We start from the raw sequence: 13,701 nt of genomic DNA, 5'->3' as shown, positions 1-13,701 counted from the left end.
TATGTTTTGATTGCTTATATAAATGCTTTTATATCGGCACAATTAGTTGGTAAAACTTTTAAATAAATCAATCATACTAGCTCTCAAATAAGTCAGACACAATTGCCTAATATCATATTTTAAGATTCAAAGGAAGAAAATGAAAGCCAAGATAAACAAGTAGAAGATTGGTTTGTTGTAAAATGGTGTGTTATAACTAATATATACACCTTGGAATCTCGTTTTAAGATTAGTGATTAAAGTCACTTAGAAATTGCAACAAGCTAACATTTCGCCACGTTATGAATTGAATCACATTGAAAAATGGTAATGTTGCATTAATTGATTAGATCATGGAAGATTATATATTTTCCTTTGTTAAAATAATGTAGGATTATATTAGTTGATAGTGGATCTAATATTGATACCAAAAGTGTGATCCCAATAATGTGATCCAATATTGGGAGTGTATCACATTTTTTGTATCAATATTAAAATTAGTATATTAAAGTTAGTAAATCACATTTTTTGGGAGTGGATCGAAGCTCCAATTCAAGTTCCATTGAGCAACATGACTTGCACACCTTACCAATAAGGGTGTCATCCCCAATCATCAAATAAGCTATGACATTCCCTCTATAATTACAAAATATTCTTATTTGTACAAGTTTGAAGACTACCTTTAATTATGTTGGAGATAGTTTATATGTATAAAAAATTTATATCTGCATACTAAAACAATGATGGCCATGTAAGTAGTGTTCATATCTCCATCCCCTTTATCACTTTCATAATTTTCTTTTGTTTTTTGAGCATTTTTAAATTCTTTATTAAAAACTATTAAGCCATTTTTCCTTTTCTTTTTTCTACCCAATCATATGCTAGAGATGTTTAGTCTTATAAAACGTCTCCCGACAATGCCTACTATTCCCTTTTGGTCCTGTTTGTTTTACTTTTATCTAGGTAAGTGTACTTAATCGGGTAAGTGTATCCCAAGTAAAATTTGCCTTGGTAAGCATGCTTCCCATGTTCTTTTACACTATAAATTTATGGGAGGAAGGGCTTATCGAATTTTTTTTCCAAATAGGTAAGTTGCTTACCCATGTAGGCAGAGGGTATAGTTATTTGAATAAATGATACATCCAAAAATATTTCTTTACTATAAGACCCACTAATATTAATTAAGGAACATTGGTAAGTTGGTCAACTTTCCCGCTAACCAAATTACCTTCCCTTATTTACTAAAAAACAAATGAAGCCTTACAGTTTGTTTGATTGTTGTGACTGAGATGGGAAAAGGAGAATATTCCCAAAAGATGCTTCCTTTCTTGTGTTTGGTTGGGGCGAAATAGTGAGATGTAACGAGAAACCGTACCACTGAATTAAGGATGCGGGGGGTCTCACCAAATAGGTGTGACCCCATTGAGAAGCAAAAATACTAAGAAGCTTGTGTAAAAATAATGTCGAGGACGGTAGGTCTTCATCATCTCAGCCGAGCTTCAACCTTCCAACGGTCATAACCCAAACGTCTTCATCGTCATCTTTGGCATGTTGTTACAGATCTAAAATATTTACATTTTTTAGATTTACAACCCTGTGCTAGATTTACTAAATCAGACATATTTTTTTATGTTTTTAGACTTTTTTTTTTCATATATGTAACCTTGTTTTTTGGAGTTGATAATCCCTTGCAATAGATTTGCCGAGGTTTCCCGTATTCCTTGACATGATTAAGTTTTTATTCATTTGATCATTGTATTTGATTTCTATATGAGTTTGCCTTACATTGAAACCTGTTTATTGACTTTGGTGATATTTACCTATTTTTTTATTATTGTATTTTTTATAATTTCTAGAACTTGTACATTACAATGCATAATAGTTCCACTCCAATGCAAATATATAAATGTTTTTCTTAGTCTTGTAATTTGTTTCACATGGTTAAGAATAAAAAAAATTTGATTTTTGATTATTGTCTTCATTTATTCATCATTTAACAGGTGATATATTTATTTTGACCACAAAACGAAACAAGAAATGAAAAAAATAATCTACAACAATCTAACTTATCTCATTAGCAAGATTATTGCTTAATTATGTGCTTGATATGATATGATAGATTATTAATTTTCTTATTCAATGAGAACTCACTCATGTGTTAACAGATTCCAGAAATAATAGTTGTGAAAATTCTTACTTGTTAGTTTTTATATTGATTGATTTTGCAACTAAATTTTGCAAGAGTTTGAAGAACTCTACAAAATTTGTTTGCCAACTTGAATGGGGAAGTTAGGTAGGATTCAAAGACAATTGGAATCATTTTATTAGATGAGGAATTATTTTTTCTAAATTAAATTGAAAGAGTTTTGATTTTTTTTCATTTGAAAATACACATTCAATGGTGTATTTTGTTTTATGTTGGGTGTTGCATTTTGTGAAAACAAGATTATTTACATTGGAAAAACACAAAGTCTCTTGCCAAATTTTTGTAAATTGATTGATCAATGAAGCTAATAGTGTCAACATAGAATGTACAAATTTAATTTGTTGTCCGCAATTAAGGGCACAAAATGCCCACTTAGATTTTCAAAATCAAAGTAGTGGAAATAGTGGAAGTTACTAGCTACCTTTTTCTTTTATTTCTCAAATTTCTAGGGTGGAAGTTATCTAGTAGAGTCTAATGTTAGATGATCCCAACTCAGAGATATAGTCAAAGAATTAAGCCAAGTTGACAGTCGCAAGCAACTAATCTATTGAACACTTTCTTCTGCTATTAACCATATGCAAATAAACTGTCCAAATAATGCATCAGATAAAGTGGTTAGGATCATCTAACTAGCAACATTCTTTGGGAGGTACAATCAAGGTGATGTTTGGCACCGGTGATGATTTCTCTTTGCTAATTATTCAGAAATTGGTGATTTCTAAAATCAATGATTTTTGAAAAATCACCAAAATTTGTTGTTTGGTATCATTTATGCCATATAAGCTGATTTTTGAGGAATCAACTTTGAATCCATTTGGTACTGACTTTCAAGGGCTGATTATTTTTGTTTTAGAGTTATTATTCAATGCCATGTTTGATGCCATGTCATCCTTAAAAAATCAGAATCAATTAAAAATCAAGAAATCACTAGAAGAGGTGATCCTAGAAAAGGTTTGATTTCAATAATTGATTTTTGGTTGATTTCCCAGATATTGACATAATTGGTCAACCAAACAAAAAAAAAAACACTGATTCTTCAAATTATGATGTAGATCCTATGTGGTGCCGAATTTTGGAAAATTATCATCGATGCCAAACATCACCAATCCTGAACAAATGAATTAATAAAACAAAATAGATCTATTGAGCCCTTACAGGTATGTTTTTGTCCAACTGTGTTGAATGGAAATGTTGATTGATGCTTGAAGATCCTTTTAAAAATAAGAAAAGGAAATGAAATATTTTAAGCAATTACAAGACAAAATCACATAAAAGTAGACAAAAGGAATAAACAATGATCCATAATAGATGGTAAACAACTAACATAGGGACCATACTTCTTAATAACTAATAACCCATATTGGAGAAACAAAGACATCACACCAACAACACTACAAGCTGCAATACGCCACATACTATCAAGAGATGCCCATAAGGTAGACAAATAATTTTATTAGATCCAAACTTCATGTAAACAATAAAATCAGATAGTTTGGGCACAATTGTGTTAATTTATTACAGGGAAATATAAGATGAGTTATTTTGGTTTGCTCTGCATACTTTCTCATTTGTTTTATACCATACGGTTCATTTTCTCCTTTTTTTACAAAATTTTTGCTTGATAGATGAATAGAGAACTTTTGATTGCAATGGTTGGGGCTGCAACCACTACAATTGCATTAACATTGACCATTTTACAAGAATGGATGGACTACATGGATAAGGAACCTTCTGTAAATTAAGACTCAGAAAGAGAGAATTTGTTGAAATGACTATATAGGAGAAGACTAGTTGGTTGTTACAATTAGTTGAGAATGGGGAAGGAAGCATTCTATAAGCTTTACAAAATTCCACGTGAAACCAAATGACACGTTATATCGTATTGTGGAGGAATACGTTGCTAAATTTCTACACATCTTAGCACACAATGTCAAGAATATAACAATAGGATTTTATTTCAGTAAGTTTAAAGAGATTGTGATTTGTCATTTCAACTTGATACTAAATGTAGTTTTTGTTAAACAGTGTATGCCCTTAGCTCCAATCAGATTGATGTACATATGCATTTTTTGTAAATGAATAAAAGTACATAATTGATTCATGTTATATTTGGTGTATTTCTATATAATCATCATTAAACTGAACACTTATGAGACTCATGTTAGTTTTAAATGTTTTTAGCCCTTAGATAGGCTTGGGGATGTTTATCCTGCCAAGGCTGACATTAATGTGCTACCAAGTAGGTTGGGGTAGCTTTGTCTCAGTTGCTAGGGTTAAACCCGAAGCACATGTAGTGTGTGTTTATTTGAAACACTGAACTCAGACCATTTTTTAGTTTTGCCCTGAACCTTGGAGACTGGTGGGCAAAACTGAGAAGTTACACCTAACCCCTAGACTCAATTATGGTACTGCACAGGGTGTCAGATTAGGTTGTCTTTGATATGCCAATTAGTGAGAAACTTTGGGGGTTAAAACCTAGGTATGTTGGGGCAGTCTGAGAATTCACTCGAGTGGGTGGTCATAGTGACAGGATCAACCCCTTTGTCGGACAAAGTGAATGATCGGGACTGCACTCTCTCTGATGGAAACCAAAACTACTGGTAGTCGATTTCAAACTTGTTTGAGATTTGTTTTGCAAATATATATATATATATATGATGGAGGGCGATTTGACCCGACCCCTTGAGACGATGACACGTGGACCTGACTTAGCACGAGCAACAACTCAGCACCACAGCCTGACTGCAACTAAGTAACGAGCCCGTAGGATAGCTCGCTACGTCATAGCCCGTAGGATAGCTCCCCCGAGCTACTAAAAAGGGAATACTCCAAGACTATCCCAGCTCGCGAGCTAGGGTAACCAGCTCGCTCCAACACTTAGGCAGAAAAACTGCCCTAAAGAAAATCTTGAGAAGGGTCACCTCAAAGTACCCCTAGGAGCTCACTGCAAAGTAACTCGCGATAGGATAGCTCACTACGCGACAGGGTAGCTCGCGACTAAGCAACGCGATGCTCTCAAGAAGCTTCTATTTGACAAGACCGTACCTGTCAAACTGCGCCACATCTCCTGATCGACGGTGAAGTCCCTGCCAATTCAACAGACTGCACCCACGTTTCTCGACAGATGGTGGCGTGCTTGTCCTCTCGGGACGTATCACTCACCCGATTGGGTAGTACCATGCAACGGTTACCTGCACAGCCCTGGCAGATAACTACTGCGACAGAAGCCCAGTGGCGGTTACACCCGATTTGACAAGAACACCTGTATAAGAGCCCCTTAGTCGAAGGGGAGGGGATCGAATCTGGTTTTGGATCTTGAATCATCTTACTTGCTCTCGAGCTAATCTTGAACACTCAGTGATCTAGCGCGACCTACACTCTTAGCCTCTTTACACTCTTTACTATTTTCCCCAGCATTCTAACTTAAGCATCGGAGTATTCCCACCGGGCAAGTCCCCCGGGAATTCTTCACCGTCTTCTTCTCAAGTGTTGTTCGTTGCCAACTAGGAGCCAGCCAGCAACCAGCTAGGAGTGCCCGGATTGTGCAGCATCATTTGGCACCGTCTGTGGGAAGCGCTTCAAAAAGCCTTCCTCTAAGCTTCTACAGTTTCCTTTTGAAAACTCAACATTCATGGCCTCCTCTAGCAATGCCGGACGTGGTGCCATCCAGAACGCTTCTGGGGAGCAACCCCAACTTCCCACTGTCTGCATCGGATAGTTCACAGTCCCCCTCTCCATGGACGGGATTCCTAGTCTGAACGTGCCTCTCACAGGGGAACCCGTGGTTGCTTCATTCCCTTCCACGGTGGGAGCAACCTTTGCTGAACCTTCGGTTGTGACCCCAGTGGCCAACCCGAAACAGTTGGAAGACTTAATGCAGTGCATGCGAGCCATGCAAGCTCAAATGCAACAATTTTAGCAATTCCAACTCCACCAACAACAAGTGCTGCACCAGGTTTCCTAGTACCAGTACCAGCAGTAGTTTCCCTCTTTGCCTCAGGCCCAGCTACCGCTTCCCCCTCGGCACCCGGCCACGAAGCAGAACAAGCCCTCCTGCCAAAGCGAACGACCTCACCAGGGAGAGGCCTCCTAGGCCCAGGATCCCGCCAAGAGCCAAGCCTCTTCCCATGGTAGGAAGGAGAGGCCAGCCACCCCCGCCTCGCAGCCTGTGGGCAAGTCGGGGTCCTCCCAGCCATTCAAGCCTGCCTCACCCCAGCGTTCGCAGTTCGAGCTCCCGCTCACAGAGAACCCGTTTGAAGTCCTAGCCGTAGACTACAGGCATGGCCCTTTAGTTCAGAGCCACTACCAGCAGTCCGAGCCCATCGAGCTCGACAACATTGAAGCATCAAGCACCAACGCCGAGCCAGCAAAGCAGCAGCGAAGACGCCGACGAGCTTGCCGAACTACTACCCGGGTCTCTCCCGAGCTCAAAGGAAAAGAGGAGGTATGCTCAGGTGAAGTGAAAGCTACCCCTCTCCTCTTAGTTTCTTCCCTATTGTCTCCAGAACTCCTTGCTGTCCCCATGCCAGCAAGGGGTAGCCCGCACCTGGTACCGAAACCTTACACCCGATTTGATAAGAAGCTGGGCGCAGTTCGTGCAGGTTTTCACCTCTCACTTCGTCACTAGTAAGAGGTGTCCGAGAACTCAGGAAAGCCTCCTCGGCATAGTTCAAAAAGAAGGGGAGTCCATTCGGAGTTATATCAAGCGGTTCAATGATGCTTGTCTGCAGATACTTGACCTGGATCCCGTAGTTCGCCTTATCGCAGCCAAGCGAGGAAGAAATCAACCAAAAGGGTGAGCAAGCCCCTGAGAAAAGAAAGAGGGAACCAGAGCCCCCAGCCCATGGCGACAGCAGAAAGAAGAAGGACCAAGCTCGGGGGGCAAGGCGAAATTAGCCTTTTCGAGCTCCAGTAGTAGAAAGGGACTACACGCCCCTCAACACAAAGCGTGCTGAGATCCTCATGGCGATCAAGGACGCTCTGTATGTGAAGTGGCCACCTCGGCTAAAGGCCGATCCCAATGTTAGAAATAAAAATTTGTATTGCAGTTTTCATAAAGGTCACGATCATAGCACAAAAAGTTGTAAAAACCTCTGTGACGAGATAGAGGAACTCATCCGTCGCGGATATCTGAGAAATTTTGTACAAAATAATAGTTATAACAATAAAGCAGGTCGGCAAGGGGAGCAGAGTAGAGACGCTCCCGAGTCCAGTAGGCAAGCGGAACAGCCACAGAAGTAGCCCCTCGAAGAGAGACCAGTTCGGGGGACCATCCACGTCATAGTTGGAGGTTCGATTGTGGCGGGCTGCACCTCAGCTGCAGCTCGTGCATCAGCTCGCGAGGCCACCAGGGAAGAGCAGAACCCCCCAAAGCGGCCAAGGATGGAAGACCCCATCTTCTTCACAGAAGACGACGCATGCGGGGTCCACTACCCCCATGATGACGCACTCGGCATAAAGGTGAAGATCAACGACTTCCAAGTCAGGCGTGTGCTCGTCGACCCAGGCAGCTCAGTGGACATCCTCTTCAAAGCAGCCTTCAACCAACTTTAGCTCCAAGAGAGTGACCTAAAGCCCGCGAACACTCCCCTGGTAGGCTTCAGTGGAGAGAAAGTCAGGCCCCTGGGAAGGATTATAGTACTTGTGGAGGTCGGCACTTGGCGTAGCATAGTAAGGCTCAACTACGATTTCTTAGTGGTCGCAACCCCCTCCCCGTATAACGCCATAGTAGGTCGGCCGATTACCCATGCCTTGCGGGCTGTGGTGTCCGCTTACTATTTGGCCATGAAGTTCCCCACAGACTTCGGAATCGGGATAGCACGAGGTGATCAGCTTGAGTCTCGCAAGTGCTACGTCGCCGCCCTCAAAGGGAAAGCCAAGGTGGCTGATGACCTCGAGCTGGAGCGACCTATGGAGCAGAGCGAGGAGCGAGCTACGCCAACCAAAGAGACCATCTCCATCCCAGCCTCGACGGAGGACCCAGCCCGAATGCTTCATATCGGTGCATCGCTTGAGGAGCCTCTGCGATCTAAACTGGTACGCTTTCTACTTGAAAAATTTAGATGTTTTTGCATGGTCAGCGGTAGAAATGCCCGTTATAGACCCTAGCATCATGACTCATAAGCTTAATACTGATCCTGTAGTTAGGCCCATTAGACAGAAGAAACGCAACCTAACCCCAGAGTGATGGAAGACAGTCGACGAGGAGGTCGGGAAGCTCCTTGCAGCCGATTTCATCAGGGAAGTCCATTACCCAAGCTGGGTGGCCAACCCCGTTTTGGTGAAAAAGGCTAATGGTAAATGGCGCATTTGTGTCGACTACACCGACCTGAACTGAGTTTGCCCAAAGGACTTCCCACTTCCCAAGATTGACCGTCTGGTGGACGCGACCTCGGGGCATGAGTTGTTGAGCTTTCTAGATGCCTACTCGTGCTACAACCAAATCAGGATGGATCCAGTAGATGAAGAAAAGATTGCCTTCATAACCGAGCTTGGCCTGTATTGCTACAAGGTCATGCCCTTTGGGCTAAAAAATGATGGGGCAACCTTTCAAAGACTTGTAAATAAACTATTTGAGCCATTGATTGGCCAAAAAGTAGAATGTTATGTAGACGACATGGTCGTCAAAACCCAGTTTTCATGCGACTTAATACAAGACTTACATTTAGTCTTTGAAATTCTGCATAGATTTAGTATGAAGTTGAACCCGAATAAGTGTGTCTTTGGCGTCACCTCGGGTAAATTCCAGGGATACATTGTAAATCGGTGCGACATTGAGGCCAACCCAGACAAAATAAAGGCCATCCTAGACATGAGACCACCCCGAAAAATGAAGGAGGTTCAGAGATTGAATGACAGAATAGCCACTCTGAGTCGCTTCATGTCCAAGTCGGCAGACCGCTGCTTACCTTTCTTCAAGGCAATTAAAAGCAAAGGGTTTGAATGGACCCAAGATTGTCAGCTTGCGTTTGATGAGCTCAAAAAGTACCTCGCTAGCATACCGGTCTTAACCCGACCTGAAGAGGGTGAAGTTTTAGAGTTGTACCTCTTGACAAGTGACAAAGTGGTCAGCTCGGTACTAATAAAAGAAGTAGATCGGGTCCAATGACCTATCTACTATGTTAGTAAAGTGTTGCAGGGAGCGGAGACAAGATATCCGGAGATAGAAAAATTGGCCTATGCACTGGTTATTGCAGCTCGAAAGCTCCGTCCATACTTTCAGGCTCATACTGTTACCGTCCTCACCAACAAACGTTTGAGACAAGTCCTACTCAAGCCCGAGGTCTCTGGTCGACTGATGAAGTGGGCCGTTGAGCTCAGTGAGTACGATCTCCAATACAAGCCACGAACTGCTATTAAGGCCCAAGCCTTAGCAGACTTTGTCGCGGAGTGCACTTTCAGCTCCGAAGTCCCTAGGCCGGTTGAGCACAAGGCCCCTAGTTTGGGCGAGCCCGGAGCTCCCAGGCCGGTTGAGTCCGAGCACTATGAGGTAGCAGCCAGTGCGGCATCTCTCCTAGTTAGGCCAAGTGCGAACTGGGATGAGGAGCCTTGGATCCTTCACGTAGATGGCTCCTCAAACCAGTATGGCAGCGGAGCTGGAATAGTTCTGCACGGCCCAAGTGGCACAAAACTGGAGTACGCACTATGCTTCGAGTTCGCGGCATCCAACAATGAAGCGGAGTACGAAGCGTTGATAGCTGGGCTAGCTCTAGCCAAAGAAGTGAAAGCCAAGCATATCATCATCTGCAGCGATTCCCAACTCGTGGTCAATCAAATCACAAGCGAATACGAAGCTCGTGAACCGACCAAGATAGCCTACTTAGCCAAAGTAAGAGAGGCTTTGCTTAACTTCCGATCACACTTCATCAGACAAGTCCCGAGGTCGGAGAACGTTGAGGTCGATGCCCTGTCCCGGTTAGCCAGCACCAGTGATAACACCATGAGAACCGTGTACATAGAGAACCTGCCTCAGCCTAGCATTCTCGGGGGGGCAGAGGAGGTCGTTCCTGTCAGTCAAGCAGAGTCGAGCTGGATTGACCCGCTCACGAGCTTCCTGCTACATGGGACCCTCCCTGCAGATCGCAATGCCGCCAAAAGGGTAGAGTGTCAGGCGGCCAAATACGTCATGATAGACGAACGGCTGTACCAAAGATCCTACACACTCCCCTACCTGTGCTACTTGTGACCTTCCAAAGCCGAGCTCGTACTCCGTGACACTCATGAGGGCCTGTGCGGCAGACACTTGGGGGGCAGGGCCCTCGTCTAAAAAGCACTACGACAGGGGTACTACTGGCCAACAATGAAAGCAGATGCTATTGAGCTCATTAGAAAGTGTGACAAGTGCTAGAAGCACGCCAATATCCACCATCAGCCCGCTGTCGACCTCAAGTATCTCACCAGCCCGTGGCCTTTCGCACAATGGGGGATCGATATACTCGGACCGTTTCCACCAGCGATAGGCCAGAGGAAGTTCCTAGTGGTAGCAGTGGATTATTTCACCAAGTGGGTAGAAGTTGAACCTCTCATGACGATCACAGCTCGAAACGTCCAGAACTTCTTTTGGAAGAACATAGTGTGCCGCTTCGGGTTACCTCGGGTACTGATTTCTGATAACGGTAAGCAGTTCGAGGACATTAAATTCTAGAACTGGTGCCAAGACATGGGGATCCGACAGAACTTCACTTCAGTCGCACACCCTCAAGCAAACGGTCAAGTAGAAGTCACAAACAAAGCTATCCTCTGCGGACTGAAGGCACGCTTAGACCGAGCTAAAGGAGTATGGGCGGACGAGCTACCTAGTGTCCTATGGGCCTATCGAACCATCGAGAAGACCGCCACAGGAGAGACTGCCTTCAACCTCACCTACGACACTGAAACAGTCATCCCAGCTAAGGTCGAGGTTCCCTCGCTACGATTGGAAACATATGACGACAAGGCAAATGAAGACGAGCTGCAACTTACCAACAAAGAGTAGCTCGGTACTACAATGCCAGGGTCAAGAAGAAGAATCTCCGCGTCGACGACCTGGTCCTTCGTAAAGTTATGGTACCTGAGCCCGGCGTTGGCAAGCTCAGACCGAATTGGGAAGGACCCTACCGAGTGAAATAGGTGCTCAGGGAAGGAACATACGAGCTTGAAACCCTTGAAGGGAAACAAGTACCTCGGGTATGGAATATTGTCAACTTAAGGCAATATTACCTGTAACTACTGAGTAGACCATGTGTCACTCTCAGAGCCTAAGGGCCAAAATGTCAAGCTAACACGACCTCGGCGCAATAAGACCCAATCGTCTCTATGGCATGGGCGAACTACTGAGTAGACCATGTGTCACTCTCAGAGCCTAAGGGCCAAAATGCCGAGCTAACACGACCTTGGCGCAATAAGACCCAGTCGCCTCTATGGCATGGGCGAACTACTGAGTAGACCATGTGTCACTCTCAGAGCCTAAGGGCCAAAATGCCGAGCTAACATGACCTCGGCGCAATAAGACTCAATCGCTTTCATGGCATGGGCAAACTGCAAGGGCAGACTATAAGTCACCCCCTCAGACTAAGGGCTAAAACATCGAGCTAACTAAGACCTCGGCACCGTAAAAGACTTAGTCGCTTCATTGGTAAAGGTGAAGTAAGAAGTACTAGAGACGTAAGCAGCTCGGGTCAGAACCCTACGAAGCATAGCTCGTCTCAGTACATCGGTTGAACCAAATAAGGAACAACCTACAAACATACACCTCGGGCATACACGGTAACTACTTCGCAGTATACTATAAAAATGCCTCAAAACACTAAGGGATAGCTCGGGGTCATAATTACCGAAAAATCCTATTTCGGGCATGTAGCTCTAATAGTTCGAGTGATGAGGTCGCTTTGTCAAAAAATAAAAGAGCACACCATACTTAGTAGAAAAAGGAAAATTTTCATTACTATTTCATAAATAAAAACTGAGCTAAAAAGCTTGGGAAAGTTCAACAAGAAGTAAAAAAGGGCACAACTGCCCAAGAAGATTTTTGAAAACCGGGTTCTGGCACTCGGGAACCATCAGAAGTCAATCAGAAGAATAGAAAAACAGAAGAGCCGCCAGCCTCAAGGGTCCACCTTCTCCACCTCATCCTTGTCCTCCGGGGAGTCAGGCTCCTCCTCCTCCGCCTGGTCTGCTGTTTTGGGAGCCAGGCCCTTCATTGTGATGCCGTCGAGGTTGAGCCCAAAGAACTTCTTTTGGACCAACCAGCGGCAGAGCTTGAATCCGGAGCGGTATGAGTTTGAGCCATACTCCACTTGGAGGTCATGATACTCCTGGGAGTCCTTGAAGTCCCAGACCGCATTAGCTCGCTCGGCCTCCACCATGGTGTCGAAGTCCCAAGTTTGGTCAAGAAGTGTAGACTCCAAGTCCTGAACCTACTGGCGAAGGAGCTCCCTCTCCGCAGCCACCCTCGACTCCTCCTCCCTGTAGCGCGCGCTCTCCTCAGAAAGCCTGGCGATCTGTGCCTCCTGGTCACGGGCGAGCAGCTCCTGGGCCTCGCTCCCCTTGCGAGCCTAAAGGATCTCACCTCGGGCCTGGTCGAGCTCGCCCTGGACCTTCTGGACGTTGGCCCTTTGATTGCGAGCGTCACCGGAGTGGATGTTGGTCTGGAGGGCCATAGCGTGGATGGCGGAGTTCACTTGCAAACAAGAGACTAAGGTCAGAAAACAGGAAAAGAAAGGAAAGAACGAGAAGAAAGAGAAAAGACCACTTACCACCATACAGTGAGAAGCGACGAGCGTGATGAGTGCCTTGGACATCATCTCCCCCCACCTAACGATCTCCTCGTGGCAGATCGCCCTTTGGCTCTTCCGCCCAGCCACAATATAATCATTAACACCCTCCCAGTTCCCCACTGGGAACTGTGGGTAGGGGAATGGGCGGGAAGGCCCAGGAGGAAACACCCCTTGCCTCGGGAGCTCACCCTCCTCGAGGCCGCCTTCTCCGACAACTCCTTCAGATGGGACCGGTGGAACCTCGGGCGGTGGAGAAACAAAGTCTGGCTCAGCAGACTCGAACTCAGTGCCCCCAGAAGTGGAAGCTCGGTTAGGATGCAACCTCTTTGCCTTACGCTTCTGGTTGCTGGAAAGAAGGCGGCGCACGTCAACACCAGACATGATGATTGCCAAAACACCATAATGTATTAGTCCAGTAAAAAAAAATATATATATATATATGTATGTATGTATATTTTTACAAGGCACTACACGACCTAAAGGGCAACCTACCCAGACTCAGGCCAGCCTGCGCGAGCTTTTCCTTGGTCAAGTAGTCCAAACAGTGAAGGCCTACTGCTGCCTAGGACTACAACATTTTTCGAACTTCAGGGTCCAACTCAACCCCCGAATCCTGGATGGCAGCCCTCCAGGTAGTTGGGAAGGGCCACCCCTCGGGGTTACGGACCACAAAATAATCCCGCTTCCAGGTTGGGACCCTGTTTGGAAGCTCGTGCAAGAGCTTGAAGCTGTGGCGGGTAGAAAAGTAGTAGGAACGCCTTT

Source organism: Nelumbo nucifera, chromosome 1 (assembly GCF_055504915.1).
Source record: "Nelumbo nucifera cultivar China Antique chromosome 1, China Antique-T2T, whole genome shotgun sequence".
Taxonomy (NCBI): domain Eukaryota; kingdom Viridiplantae; phylum Streptophyta; class Magnoliopsida; order Proteales; family Nelumbonaceae; genus Nelumbo; species Nelumbo nucifera.
The sequence above is the reverse complement of the archived record's forward strand: the minus strand, read 5'-3'. Positions refer to the sequence as shown.